Source organism: Thalassophryne amazonica, chromosome 9, assembly GCF_902500255.1.
Source record: "Thalassophryne amazonica chromosome 9, fThaAma1.1, whole genome shotgun sequence".
NCBI classification, from domain to species: domain Eukaryota; kingdom Metazoa; phylum Chordata; class Actinopteri; order Batrachoidiformes; family Batrachoididae; genus Thalassophryne; species Thalassophryne amazonica.
In genome coordinates this window covers 61799459-61815512 of record NC_047111.1, presented here as the reverse complement: position 1 = coordinate 61815512, position 16054 = coordinate 61799459, and the positions used below count along the sequence as shown (strand labels likewise).

Genomic DNA, 16054 nt, shown 5'->3' with positions numbered 1-16054 from the left:
AACCAAAAAAATAAATTACTCAGAAAAACAGAAATAATTTTGAAAAACAAAGAAATTACTTTGAAAAACACAATTACGCCGAAAAACAAAAAAAAATAAATTTATCAAGTGAATGCAATCTGCTTCCATACATGTTACCAAATCGAGCTCCAATGAATGAATGAACGTCTTCAACTGCTCTCTAAACTCAGGAAAAAAAAGAAAACAATTCAGAAAATCAGGAAAAAATTACTCTGAAAAACCAAATATAAAAATAAATTACACTGGAAAACAGAAAAACTCACAAAAACAGAAATAATTATTCCAAAAAACAAAAAATAAATTACTCAGGAAAAACAGAAATAATTAATTTATCAAGTGAATGCTATACGCTTCCGTACAATGGGACTAATCTGGTAAAATTAACCAGGGGCTGTTCTGGCTTGGTAATGTATTTTTCACGGCTCTCCCCTTTTGTCAGGTCAACTTCAACATTACCAAGTCAGCGGGGAACAGTCAGCAGAGGCGGAGAGCTAATGGGTCCCATAAAGTGTTACAAGACTCAGATGCCAAGATCTACAGAGACCTGGCTGATGCTTCAGGTGGCAAGGCCATCGAAGTCAGTAAAGAGGAGCTGCCTCAGGCCACAAACATCATTGTAGAAACGTCCATCTCCTCTCTGGTTGGCACAAAATAACATCACCATTCATTACTGTTGATTTCAGTGATTTCAAAGTCCTCAACTGTCATGTGTTTCACTTCATCTCATAGGTGACCCTTCTGCAGGTTTCCAGAAACCCAGGAAAGACTGAAACATTCAATTTCATAGTTGATGTGTCGGTGGAAAACGTGATTGTTTTCATCACTGGACGGTCCATCACCTTTACTGTCACCAGCCCCTCAGGCAATACTGGTTTGGAATTAGATATGAACATTTTAGCATTAATATATTTACACTTGTGGTTGAATGTGTGCATATACTCATCGTGGGCATGAATGTCATGTTAATATTGGGTTTTTAATGTTGTAGATTAAAGATTCAAAATAAATTCAAAGTTCTGCAACCAATTCTTGTGTTGTTGTTTTTTTTATTAATGATGTATGCTGTATAAACATTCCATCCTGTCCAAAGAAATCATTAAAAGCCCAAAGTTATCATGACATCATACCTGTTGTCTCCTTCAAGGTGTTCTTAACTCTGGGACCCATCAACCACTGGGCCATTGAGGGTCTTAGAAAGAGAGAGAAAACTGTAGGCAGCTTAGACAAGTTTTTTTTTTCTCTTTAATATTTATACAATTTGGACAGTGTACATATGTGCATGTGTCACACTGTTTGCATACAGAGTGTAGCACATGCATGATAATATATGTAATAATGATTTCTTTTTGTCATTGTACATACAGACAATGTTTAAAACGTTACACGTCTGATAATCATATATTGATTACATTCGATCAGACTGAATAGGCAGGTGTGACAACATAGGGGACAAAATTACCGAGTAGCAAAAAGCTGTAAAACCTAGCTAAAATACCTGTTGTTGTTGTTGTTTGTTTTTTCAACCAGGAAAGTGCAGAGTCATTCTGTCTAATAATCATGTTGCAGTTATTTTCAAAACCATGTTTGCCCAGGGCATGATGTTCCCTCTGAAAGAAAAGTCAAGTTGTACTATACGAGGTCTATTAGAAAAGTATCTGACCTTATTTTTTTAAAAAACCATATGGATTTGAATCACGTGTGATTGCGTCAGACAAGCTTGAACCCTCGTGCGCATGCGTGAGTTTTTTCATGCCTGTCGGTTGCGTCATTCACCTGTGAGCAGGCTTTGAGTGAGGTGTGGTCCACCCTCTCGGCGGATTTTTATTGCGAATAAATGTCTGAACGATTTGGCGCTTTGCTGCATCAATTTTTTTCCAGAAACTGAGACCTCCAGGTGGACACCGTTTGAAAAATTAATATGGCTTTCAGGGGACGATTTTACGGGGATTAAACAGATTACGGAGTGTTACTGCCGTTTTAAGGACTGCCCACAACTGCTGAGAGCGCAGCGCGCTCCCAGCCCCCATCGACAGGCTGACACCCCGCTGAAACAACCAGATCATTTCCAACGTGAAGGCTTTGTTGATCCGGGACCTCGTCTGACTTTCACAAAAAGGCAGAAGATGTGAACATCAGCACTTTTTCAGTACATTCCACCATTACAGGAGTTTTTTTTTTTTCATGGAAAGAAAAGCGGAGGGACGCACCACGGAACCGTTCATTACGCGGGACAAAACCACCTCGGTGTTGGTCTCACAGGACGGCTTTCAGGTGGATTTCAGATGGATTCCGGTTGCTTTCCAGTCATGTGAATATCCGATTGTGATTGTGCATGAGCTGGACATGCCAGAACATGTCCCCAGAGGCTTCATCACGGCGTTGCTTTGCGCCGAGCGGCTGCACCGCGACGCGCGGAACTCCTCCGCACGTTTGTCTTAATGTGCCGATAAAGTGCTGATGTCCACGTCTTTTCACAATTCCTGTGCTAGTCAGATGACATACCGGATCAAGACAGCGTCCAGTTTAAAAATGAACGGCACATTTCACTGTTACCGGAGTTTTTGTCATAGAAAGAGAAGCTGCTCCACCGCGCTTCCTATGGAGTTACATTTGTCTCATTGATGCCAGCAAATCCAGAGTGATCAACAAATTTGATTTGCATAACTTCCGCTTTTGTCAATGCTCGTGTACAGGCAAAACCTCCTGCAGACATTAAAATATAAATATTGTTTTTGATTGACTGATTAATAGAGGGGCTTCATTGAACATGTACAAATTGTATGTAATACAACAGGAATCTTAATTAACTGCAAATTACAAAGAACACTGTGCTCATACGGCTGAGGGTATTTTAGCATTGCCTTATATTTACATTTATGATTGACTATATGCTCCACATACAGCACGGTGCCTTAGTGGTTAGCAATGTTGCTTCAAAGCAAGAAGGTTATGGGATCGATTCCCACCTGTGGCGTTTGCATGTTCTCCCCATGTTTGCGTGGGTTCCCTCCGGGTGCTCCGGCTTCCTCCCACTTCCAAAAACATGCAGATTAGGTGGATTAGAAACTTTTAACTGTCTGTAGGTGTGCAGGTGTGAATGTGTTTGTGGCCCTGTGATGGACTGGCGTCCTGTCCAGGATCTACCCTGCCTCACGCCCTGTGATTGCTGGGATAGGCTCCAGCCCCCCGTGACCCTTAATTCACACCCGTCACTATGGGCGGGCCCTAGGGGGCAGTGCCCGCCCACTGATATGCTTGGGCCCGCCCACCCAAGCCAGATCAGTCACAGATCTCAAATAAATAAATAGATAAATAAAATCCTAATTTCATGTTATTGTACTTGCTTTGGGTTAAAACGGCCAGTGTTGCATAATCACTAAGACATTAAATATATTAAAACCATGTGAGTTTGTTGGAAAGTTTGTCTACGTATGTAATCACGTCAGTGTTGCCCAGCAACAATCAGTTACCGCGTTTATGGGGGGAAATGAATTGTGAGTTTTTGCCAGCAGACTGCAGCTAGTTTTTGTGCTTTCCTAAATATGGATATACGTAACTGGTTTAAAACCCCAACATCAGTAACTTCGGATAAACCAACACATGTCGTTGGCAAAGAAAACCCTGGACCCATTTCTACCTCCGTGGATCCTGTACTGACACAGGGTGGACGAAAGAGAGGACAGCGCTGGCACTTTACTCAAAGTAGGTCCAAATTTTTATTGTGTGTGTGTGTGTCAGAGGCGACTGCTCTAAGACTGCAAGGGAAGCTCAGCTTCTCCTAAGTTGTCAAAAAATAAGTGATCAAATATATACTGTTGTGTGTACATGTCACTGACTAAATATGCGCTACAACGCGCTCAACTTTTGTTCAGAATCAGCTTCTTATCACTGGTAACGACGTGGCTTTGCTCTCACTCAAACCCGCAGCTTCAGTGCTTTAAGCGGTGTGGACGCTGAGCGACCACGGAGTTCAATAGCGAAGCAAAGAGTGCAGCGAAACGAGACGAGTCATTGGATAAATGCTGGGCTTTGTCCCGCCCGTGTCTATGGGGCAGTGCGCTGGCCTGGACGCTCAGCTTCTGCATGATGATTGGATGATCTGTCTGAGGCTGAATCCCTTTTTGATTGACAGCGAAATGAGCAAATCAGCAAACATCATCATCAGTAGACATCCGTGGGAGCATTTATTTAATTTTCATTCTGTTCTGAGTTGAACTGGAGACTTTCCTAATCCTCTTAGCGGGATTTTCTTTGTTAAAAATGACTAGCGACAAATCGAGCTTCTATTTCTGGTGGGTTTTTTTTGTAGCTGCTTGTGTTTGGAGACTGACTTCTATCACTCTTTCTGACTTCTATCGCAGTTTCAGTCCCTCAGCCACTCAGCCACATGGGGTGTGCAGCCAGTACATTCTGAGTGCCGGTCCCAAGCCCGGATAAATGAGGGTTGCGTCAGGAAGGGTATCCGGTGTAAAAACAAGCAAACCGAACTATGCAGACTCAGAATCGAATTCCCATACCGGATCGGTCGCGGCCCGGGTTAACAACGTCCGCCACCAGTGCTATTGCCCACCAGGGTGCTGGTGGAAATTGGGCTACTGCTGGGCGAAGACGACAAAGAAGAGGAGGAAAACGTTGCCACGAACAGCGGGAGAAGAAGAAAACTAGAAGGGTGGAAATGAGAGTGGGGACTTTGAATGTTGGTAGTATGACTGGTAAAGTGAGAGAGCTGGCTGATATGATGGAGAGGAGAAAGGTAGACATTGTGTGTGCAAGAGACCAAGTGGAAGGGAAGTAAGAGCAGGAGCATGGGTGGTGGGTACAAGTTGTTGTACCATGGTGAGGACAGGAAGAGAAATGGTGTTGGGGTCATTTTAAAGGAAGAGTATGTTAAAAGTGTGTTGGAGGTTAAGCGAGTGTCTGACAGGGTGATAAGTGTGAAGTTGGAAATTGAAGGGGTGATGATGAATATCATCAGTGCATATGCCCCACAGGTTGGTTGTGAGATGGAGAAAGATTTCTGGAGTGTTAGATGAGGTGGTGGAGAGTGTGCCCAAGCATGAAAGAGTGGTGATAGGAGCAGACTTCAATGGGCATGTTGGTGAAGGGAACAGAGGTGATGAGGAAGTAATGGGTAGATATGGTATCAAGGATAGGAATGGGGAAGGACAGATGGTAGTTGATTTTGTGAAAAGGATGGAAATGGCTGTGGTGAATACCTACTTTAAGAAAAGGGAGGAGCACAGGGTAACATATAAGAGTGGAGGAAGGTGCACACAGGTGGACTACATTCTTTATAGGAGATGCAAGCTAAAAGAAATCACAGACTGTAAGGTGGTAGCAGGAGAGAGTGTCACTAGACAGCACAGGATGGTTGTTTGTAGGATGACTTTAGAGGTAAAGAAGAAGAGAGTGAGAGCTCAAAGGATCAGATGGTGGAAGCTGAAGGAGGAAGACTGTTGTGTGAAATTTAGCGAGCAGGTGAGAGAAGCACTGGTTGGAGGGGAAGCAATTTTGGACAACTGGAAAAGTACTGCAGATGTGGTGAGGGAGACAGCTAGGACAGTACTGGGTATGACATCTGGACAGTGGAAAGAAAACAAGGAGACTTGGTGGTGGAATGAAGAGGTCCAGGAAAGCATAAGGAGAAAGAGGTTGGCGAAAAAGTTTTGGGATAGTCGGAGAGATGAAGAAAGTAGACAGGAGTACAAGGAGATGTGGCGTAAGGCGAAAAGAGAAGTGGCAAAAGCAAAGGAAAAGGCATATTGCGAGCTGTACAAGAAGTTGAATAGTAAGGAAGGAGAAAAGGACTTGTACCGATTGGCCAGACAAAGGGACAGAGCTGGACAGGATGTGCAGCAGGTTAGGGTGGTAAAAGATGCACATGGTAATGTGCTGACAAGTGAGGAGTGTGTGCTGAGAAGGTGGAGGGAATATTTTGAAGAGTTGATGAATAAAGAAAATGAGCGAGAGAAAAGGCTGGATGATGTGGTGAGAGTAAATCAGGAAGTACAAGAGATTAGCAAGGAAGAAGTGAGGGCTGCTATGAAGAGGATGAAGAGTGGAAAGGCAGTTGGTCCAGATGACATTCCAATGGAGGCATGGAAATGTCTAGGAGAGATGGCAGTAGAGTTTCTAACCAGATTGTTTAATAAAATCTTGGAAAGTGAGAGCATGCCTGAGGAGTGGAGACGAAGTGTGCTGGTTCCTATTTTCAAGAACAAGGGTGATGTGCAGAGCTGCAGTAACTACAGAGGCATAAAGCTGATCAGCCACAGCATGAAGTTATGGAAAAGAGTAGTAGAAGCTAGGCTTAGAAAACAGGTGAAGATCTGTGAGCAGCAATATGGTTTCATGCCGAGAAAGAGCACTACAGATGCAATGTTTGCTCTGAGAATACTGTTGGAAAAGTACAGAGAAGGACAGAAAGAGTTACATTGTGTGTTTGTGGACTTACAAAAAGCTTATGATAGGGTGCCAAGAGAAGAGTTGTGGTATTGTATGAGGAAGTCTGGAGTGGCAGAGAAGTATGTTAGGGTAGTGCAGGACATGTACAAGAATAGTGTGACAGCGGTGAGATGCGCAGTCGGAATGATAGACTCATTCAAGGTGGAGGTGGGATTACACCAAGGATCAGCTCTGAGTCCTTTCTTGTTTGCAGTGGTGATGGACAGGTTAACGGATGAGATCAGACAGGAGTCCCCATGGACTATGATGTTTGCAGATGACATTGTGATCTGTAGTGAGAGTAGAGAGCAAGTTGAGTCTAGTCTGGAGAAGTGGAGATATGCTTTGGAGAGAAGGGGAATGAAAGTCAGTAGAAGCAAGACCGAGTACATGTGTGTGAATGAGAGGGAGCCCAGTGGAATAGTGCAGTTACAAGGAGTAGAAGTGGTGAAAGTACATGAGTTTAAATATTTGGGGTCAACTGTTCAAAGTAATGGAGAGTGTGGTAGAGAGGTGAAGAAGAGAGTGCAGTCAGGGTGGAGTGGGTGGAGAAAGGTGGCAGGAGTGATTTGTGACCAAAGAATATCAGCAAGAGTGAAGGGGAAAGTTTACAAAACAGTAGTGAGACCAGCTATGTTGTATGGCTTAGAGACAGTGGCACTAACAAAAAGACAGGAGGCAGAGCTGGCGGTGGCAAAGCTGAAGATGTTGAGATTCTCTTTGGGAGTGACAAGAATGGACAAGATTAGGAATGAACATATCAGAGGGACAGCTCAGGTGGGACGGTTTGGAGACAGTCAGAGAGGTGAGATTGAGATGGTTTGGACATGTGCAGAGGAGGGACCCAGGGTATATAGGGAGAAGAATGCTGAGGATGGAGCCACCAGGCAGGAGGAGAAGAGGGAGACCAAAGAGGAGGTTCATGGATGTGCTGAGAGAGGACATGCAGGTGGTTGGTGTGACAGAGGAAGATACAGAGGACAGGATGAGATGTAAACGATTGATCTGCTGTGGCGACCCCTAACGGGAACAGCCGAAAGACAAAGAAGAAGATCGCAGTTTCTGTCCCTACCGAGCAGCGGGTGCTGCTGAGCTCCTCCACCGTCACAAAGCACTCACAGGCGGACACACTTCACACTAGCCTCGCGCCAGTCCCAGCTAGCGAGCTAGCTAGGTAGCAAGCTGCACATAATGGCAGACGATTTGAATGTCGTGGACCGGATTTTGGTGAATCCATTTGATAGTCTTCTTTACGAAGAAAAACTTAAACAGCAGGGCAGATCAACTCCTCAGATTAATTTGGTACAAAAGGTGGGGAAAAGTAACAGGTCTTTTCAGCTGTCCCGCTGGTTGACTGGAAGTGCTGTAACAAATAAAATGTACTGTTTCTTGAAAAGGAACGGAGGGTAGAATTTACATATAAATAAACCGACACATTTTATGATGTAGGCCGAAATTGAGCTTCCCCTCCTTGAAGGACCAGCATCCACCACAGGGGGGTGTGTGTGTGTGTGTTGGCAATTGGTACTATTGCGACTGCGACCCCTCTGTTGGTTGCTTTGAAATGCACCCGCCGTGGGTTTTTTTTTTTAGTTCAAGATGCTGCGTGTGATCTAATACGTTATTTGTACGTGTGTGTGCGTGCGAACATGTGTGTGTGTGTGTGTGTGTGTGTGAGAGAGAGAGAGAGAGAGCGAGCGCTGGTCCGGTCATGGTTAATGTGATAATTATTGTGAGGGATTAGGGCTGCGTGAATAGTGAAAATAAGCAAAAATAAGCTATTAATAGTGGTGCCCACCTGGTGGATTTCATAAGCCCCCCTTAAGACTGAGATCTGGTGACGGGACTGCCTTAACTGGAGTAAGCGGTTGAAGATGAGTTAGGATATGTTGCACTAAAGTAGATTAAGTATTGTTACAAAAGTGATAGTTAAAAAAATAAGAATTTTTTTAATTCATTTTGATGAATTACCATTATTTGTTCATTTTCAATTCGACAGATTTGTAGACAACAGTACAATTAAAGGTGATTAATGGTGTATGTCAACAGAATCGTATGTTATTTTTTTAAACTGAACAAAACTGGATGTGGTTTGTTAGATATTTGAAAGTATTATATTTATTTGTGAACTTTGAAATCAGTTTGGGCTTATAAGAGGTTAAGACCAGTGGACCATAGGACTAGTGCCCCCCCAAAAGAAAAAATTGGCACAAAGTAAGAGCTAGATAAAATAAAAAAAACCCACATCTGCATGATTTGACATAACCTCAAAAACTGCAGTCTAACCTGTACATGGAAAGTCACTGAAAATCCAGGTGCAGATCCAGGATTATGTGGGGGGGAGCATTTGTGAACAAATATTTAGGTTCCATTCCTTGCATATTTCACCATGAAATACAACTACAAAGAAAAGACACTTTATTACCGGTTTCTCAGTCATTTGAACTTGTATTGTACAATGCTAATGTGATGAAAAGAGGGAGGGATCTGTCTCTGAAATCCACTTGCCCACTTCTGTTTATCTTGCAAAGGATCATGTATTATGTCTGAATCACAGGTAGGTTTAGTGTTGACATTAAACAATCTTGTGACTGGCATTTATGGATATAATCTATGGATTTATTACTCCAATATAGCCACTATAGACAGGCAGTGGAAAACCAGGTAAGTCAGAATTTTGTTACAATATCAGTTAGGCTAGAGTCAAAGAAGTCGCTGGGATAAAAAAAAAAAAAAAAATTCATTTGGTATTCATTTCCATTTTATTTTTTGTGCAAAATGGCACAGAACCCAAACTTTCCAGTCTGGTGTAGGATGTGGCTCGAGCTGGATTACAAACCCCAGTCTGAACGCTGTCTGGCTAGAAAGCAATCCAGATTGAAGCTGGGTTAAGATGGATTGCAAACCCCAGTGTGAATGGGTACTATACCAGATGTTGATGTGGCATATTTGCATACCAACTGCAATAAAGCCACAGTCAGAGAAAGGTGCCATGTCACCACAATACTCCATGAACTTTGATTGCTCATACATGACACAATTTGTTCTGAATTTGTAGTATTCTTCACTGGTGTGTTTACAGGAGAGTCTCAAAGCTCTGGTCAGACAGGATCTTTGATCACCTCATTTCAGTCTGTGGGAAACTTTCAGACACTGAAGCTAAAAACCGAAGTGGGACAATGGAAAGTGAAAATGGTGTCCACACAGCCTTACACACTCAAGGTCACAGGTGAGTCCACTTATAGTGATGGATGTTCTGTATCACAATCGTGAATTTTTTGTTTTTGGCTAATTTATTAAAAATAAACTAAGAAATCACATGTACATAAGTATTCACACCCTTTGCTCAATACTTTGTTGATGCACCTTTGACATGAATTACAGTCTCAAGTCTTCTTGAATATGATGTCACAAGCTTGGTGCACCTATCTTTGGGCAGTTTAGCCCATTCCTCTTTGCAGCATCTCTCAAGCTCCATCAGGTTGGATGGAGAGCGTCGGTGCACAGCCATTTTTAGATCTCTCCAGAGATGTTCAATTGAATTCAGGTTGGGCTCTGGAGGACACTGAGTTGTCCTGAAGCCACTCCTCTATCACTGTTGTGCGCTTAGGGTCATTGTCCTGCTGAAAGATGAACCGTCACCCCAGTCTGAGATCAAGAGCGCTCTGGAGCAGGTTTTCATTCAGGATGTCTCTTTGCATTGGTGCATTCATCTGTCCCTCAGTCCTGACTAGTCTCCCAGTTCCTGCTGCTGAAAAACATCCCCACATTATGATGCTGCCACCACCATGCTTCACTGTAGGGATGTTACCTGGTTTCATGCAAATATGATGTCTGGCATTCACGCCAAAGAGTTCAATCTGTGCCACATCAAACCAGAGAATTTTGTTTCTCATGGCCTGAGAGTCCTTCAGTTGCCTTTTTGTAAACTCCTGGTGGGCTGCCATGTGCATTTTACTAAGGAGTGGCTTCTGTCTGGCCACTCTACCATACAGGCCTGATTGGTGGATTGCTACAGAAATTGTTGTCCTTCTAGAAGGTTCTCCTCTCTCCACAGCGGAATGCTGGAGCTCTGACAGAGTGACCATGGGGTTCTTGGTCACCTCCCTGACTAAGGCCCTGCTCCCCTGATCACTCATTTTAGACATGCAGCCAGCTCTAGGAAGAGCCCTCTTGGATCCATCATTCTTCTATTTATGGTTGATAGAGGACACTCTGCTCATTGGGACCTTGAAAGCAGCAGAAATGTTTCTGTACCCTTCCCCAGATTTGTGCTTCGAGACAATCCTGTCTGAGGTCTACAGGCAATTCGTTTGACTTCATGCTTGGTTTGTGCTCTGACATGCACTGTCAACTGTGGGACCTTATATGTAGACAGGTGTGTCTTTCCATATCATGTCCAATCAACTGAATTTACCCCAGGTGGACTCCAGTTAAGCTATAGAAACATCTCAAGGATGATCAGTGGAAACAGGATGCACCTGAGCTCAGTTTTGATCTTCATGGCAAAGGTTTTGAATACTTATATACATGTGATTTCTTCGTTTTTTTATTTTTAATAAATTTGCAAAAATCTTAAAAAAAAAAAAAACTTTGAATACTTTCTGGATTCTGTGTGTGAGCCTTAAGAAATTTATCTGTGCCTTCTGTGATTTATCTTTGCAGCTCAGAGTGCCATTGACTTCATCTTTGATTTTGTGGAGGAATCACAAGGCCCATTTTCAGGATTTGATGTGCTTGACACACGTCCCAGAGCTGGTAATCTGTTAAATTTATTTAAATGTTTTATAATCTCACATCAAACATTTTTAATGTCTGTGTGTATATGTTTTTTACTTATTTCCAGCAGCAATTTGCCAGCAACACCTATTCAGCAAAAAATAAATAACAGGAAGCGACTTTGCCAAAGTGACTGACGTTACTCTGGTGGAATCATCTGCTTCAGGAGAGGTTAAAGGATCAGTCACGTCACGGTCAGATGGAACCGTCTTAGTCGATGTTGATATGCCATCAGTGGCGTTTGTTGTGCGTGTAAAAGGTCAAAACGGCACCAACGGAGGCAGACCACAAATCTTCGAAAGACAGACGCCTACTAATTTTAGGTCGTCCCATATGACCATCACCATGAGTATCTGCCCCGCCTTTATGACATCACAATAACCAATGTAAGCACCAATGATGAGAGAACCTGATCTGGGCTGCTGGAAAGCTTATAAACTGGCACTCTACATTTCAGTTTCAGAATGCTTCTTTTCCACAATCAAGTCATGTTGCGCTGGTGCTGCACATCATCACATCAGGGAACCACCCTAAGTCCATCTCTGTCTCAGCCAGGTGAAATGTGGGTGTCCCCTTGGCCTTCTCCAGCTCCTGGGGTCCTCAGTACTGAGGCACCTGCATGGCGGATCATACAATGAGGAAACATGCCAAATGGCCAAAATGTCATGGCTGATGTTCCCTCACAATATCAGTGATACTTCTCTTTTGAGTCTCCCAAAGTAACTGTTAATTTGATGCAGTCATTCCTGTGGTACCCCAGGATCCTCCTCAGAGATATAGTACCAAAGACATCCAATCACAGTCTTACACCAGTGGTTACTGTCAGTGTCACAACCATTCAGTAAGACAGGACACACCGGGACCCTAAAGATTTAGGCCTTTATTCTCCTGCAAATATATTGGCATCATGAAACACCTCTGTACAGCAGCTGCGTGACCCCGATCAGTCATTTTATAGAGTATCTGCTGATACAGAGTCCCAATCCAATACTTGTGTTTTCCTACATATTGTACTTGCACATAACAGAATGCGAGCACAATAAAGTCAATCCAATGTTTGTCCTTTTTCACTTTAACAGCTCTGTCATGCATTAAGAAAAAAATACACTTTCAATCTAAGCTGCGTTTTGAGGTTCCTTTTCTTTTAAATTAAGTAAACATTTTTTATGGCTCATCAGTTTCAGAGTCTTTGTTGTAAATTTTTTTTTTGTAAAATTAGGACGCTCTGTAAACAGTGATTGAACCAGTATATTTTTTCAAAAATACTACACACATTCTATTATTATTGTTGTCGTTTTATGTTTTTTTTTTTAAGTCTTTATAATTAGTGTACCTTTACTCAAACCTGGGTGGAACAAAATACCCCTTGCCCCTCTGGCTATGCCCCTGTACTGCCTCTGTAAACAGGAGGAATACAGCCACAGTGATGAGGAAAAACGACCTAATTCGCCAGTATGAAACTTGTATAACATGCACCATCCATGAGAAACAGACATGGTGTGCATTTTAAGACTGGAAGAGTGAAATGGGCATTTATTTATTTATTTTTAAACGTTGTAGCAGTACTATAGAACAGCACTGATGGAGTGCTATTACCACTCCATGCTCATGAAACAAAGCAAGATGGGCAAACACTGTTGATGATCTGTGTGAATAAAATAGGTTTGTGTATTCATAGCAAAGCAGAGTCTGAAGGTACTTTGAAAATGTGCTTTCCATCGTGAAGCAGAAGCAGCTAGGACTCTGTTCAGTTGCTGCCACTGTGCTCATAAAGTGCAACAGAGGGAGCGCACACTCCAGTGATTTGGGTCTAATTTATGTAGAACTGATCACATTTTTTTATGACTAAATTAGGCCAATTCTGATTGGATTTGATCAGACTGGGACACTCACCTTGTACAGAGATGCTTCAAATGGCTGAGGCCAGGGAATCATTGAAAGCCTGGCTTTTAATCTTGATCCAGGACCATCACTGGTTACAGTAGTTACTAACATTTTGCATAAATGAAATTATGTGAACCATCTGATCTTTAGGGTTAAGTCAAAGGGTAATGGGTGTAGGATCAGTGTATAATTAGATTATAGGGAATTGGTGCAACCTAATTACCAACCCTGTTTTTTTTATTCCCTTTTTAATTAGGTTGATTCAAATGAGGCCTTGGTGCCAGGAACACCATTCTCTCTGACCACCAGTGGAAAGGGGGGAAACTTCAGCATTCGAGCGACGAATGACCAAAGCTTCAAAATGACAATCCCATCCTCGTTATTCCTGGAAACTGGAGTCACTGCTAATGCCACAGTAATCATATTTGCACCTCGTGAAACCCCATCTGGTATTGATGTCAGTCTGGTCATTGAGGCGGAGGATCCTGATGGCATAGATGATAACTATGCTGTATTGTGACTTTCAGTCTTTAACCCGGTAATCCCACACTGTAGAAAATTACTGTTAATTGTTAACTGGGCTGGCTGATTTTGAGTTTCTTATTTCTATCACAGGTGACTGATTTCGTTAACCCTAAGTGTCAGCTGCTCATGATCCAATCCAACTGCTCTGACAACTCCATCTTGTCCATGTGGGAGCTCTTCATCCGGGTCACTGATGGGGATGATGGGAGCGGTGTAGACTGGGTCAGTCTCAAACAAGGGAATGGAACCTTTAATGCCAGTCGGGCTGTTGACAATGAAAACATAACCATGGTGACCTACAAGGCCTTTTGTTCTTCACCTGAAATGCAGCTGCTGGCTGTGGATAAAGTGGGTAATGTCGGATTATGTTCTTACAACTCAAAACCTGTGTCTGGGTCTACAAAGACCGCACAGTCATCCCTTCTCTGCCTAAGCATAGTCTTGCTTGTGCTTCATGTACTCACTGAACTGGGGATCCAATGAATTGATGCCAAAAGTGGTAAAGGCTACACTGGTAAATTTATGCTTTTCTTATCCCAGTGATTTCAAAAATGTTGGTTGATGCTCCCTGGTGGGCCACAAAGGTACTACAAATCAGTAAAAAAAAATCTATTAATAGTCTGACTTTCAATTTTGCAATAGTTTAAAATGATCTGAAATATCTGGTTGTTTTGAATGTAATCAAGCAAAATCACAGGATTCAAATTTTTAATCAATTATCTGACCTAATATATAATTAAAGGTATGGGTGTGGTCCCCAGATTTGTGTAGGCCCTGGCATTCTTAAATTTAATAATGGCTCTTACCCTAATATCTCCAAAGTTCTTGAACTGTCTTCTTGTGTGTTGTATGCTTGTGTATTCTCCTTGGACAATCTTTTCAAAGTTCCATAAAATGTTCCCACAATGTTGCTTCTGTCACTGCAAATTCTTCACAGAAGACATTGTTTTGTAATAGGCTGTAATATGTAAACTGAACACTTTCATAAAGATCATGTGTTCCTTTGGGTGTACTTCTGGTTGGTATTTCACTCATTCAAGTGTCGGATGTAAAATCAGAGCAAAAATGTTATAAACTGAACAGTGCCAGTCTCAACACACTCCATGAAGTGAGATCAGATGGAATCTTCTATAGATTAACTAATACAAACATTCTTTACATACTTTTTGGGGGGTTGGGGTGAAATTTTGCCTCTGTACCCTGTCACAATAGAGATGAAATAAGTCTTGTAGTGTAGAGTTTAATTCCAGAAGCTTAACAAAAAAAAAATCACAATTTAGTCAAAGCTTCAGTGAAGATGTAGAATTTTAGTTTGTTTGCCTGAAGGCTCATGGGACACCCAACTCAAGATTTAATCAGTTTTGTTGTTATGACAATCCACTGTCACGTCTGTATTTTCCAGAGTACACGGCGGGTAAAGTGAGTATTGAACACGTCACCATTTTTCTCAAATATATTTCTAAAGGTGCTACTGACATGAAATTTTCACCAGATGTTAATAACCCAAGTAATCCACACATACAAATAAATCAAACCATAGATGTCCATAAATTAATTTGTGTAATATAATGGAATGACAGGGTAAAGTGTTACACACTTAATGAAATTTATTTAATACTTTGTACAAAAGCCTTTGGCTCAAAATCACACCTGAGCAATGTATGTGAGTAGTTTTTCCATACAGGAGGCATCTTGAAGCTGTCATTAGTCTTCAAATCTTGACGGTTCCGCGGGCCTCTTCTATGAATCTTTAGTTCTTACCATAGACTTTCTATTGGATTCCAGTCAGGTGATTGGCTGGACCATTCTAGCAGCTTTATTTTTCATTCTTTGAAACCAGTTGAGTTTCTTTGGCTGTGTGTTTGGGATCATTGTCTTTGTAACATGTCTGCCCTCATTTCATCTTCATTATCCTGGTATTTTTTTAAGAATGCCTTGGTACATTTTTCCATTGATTCTTCCTTCAATTATATGAAGTTTGCCAGTGTACGTGACTGAAAAACAGCCCCACACCATGATGCCGCCTCCAAACTTCACTGTTGGAGTGGTTGTTTTGGGGTTCAATTTTGGTCTCATCTGACCAGACTATATTCTTTCAGTATTTCACAGGCTTGTTATGCAGCAAACTTTAAATGAGCTTCAATATGGTTTTTTCTTCAGGATTGGAGTCTTGCGTGGTGAACATGCATACAGGCCATGGCGGTTGAGTGCATTACTTTGTTTCTTTGAAACAATTGTACCCGCTAATTCCAGGTCTTTCTGTAATGATCATTAGCTCTTGACTCGACTGTTAATTCTTTTCACGCTTTTGTCAGAAATCTTGGGAGGAGCATGTTAAAGATTTTATATATATATATATATTTTTATCACTGTTAAACATTTGTACCTTTGTCTTCTTTCT

At 42.0% G+C, this 16054-nt stretch overlaps 1 pseudogene; it reads left to right on the top strand.

Moving 5' to 3' along the window:
• LOC117517931 overlaps positions 1-14407 on the top strand; it is a 52897-nt pseudogene extending 38490 nt beyond the window's left edge.
• The last annotated feature ends 1647 nt before the right edge of the window (positions 14408-16054 follow it).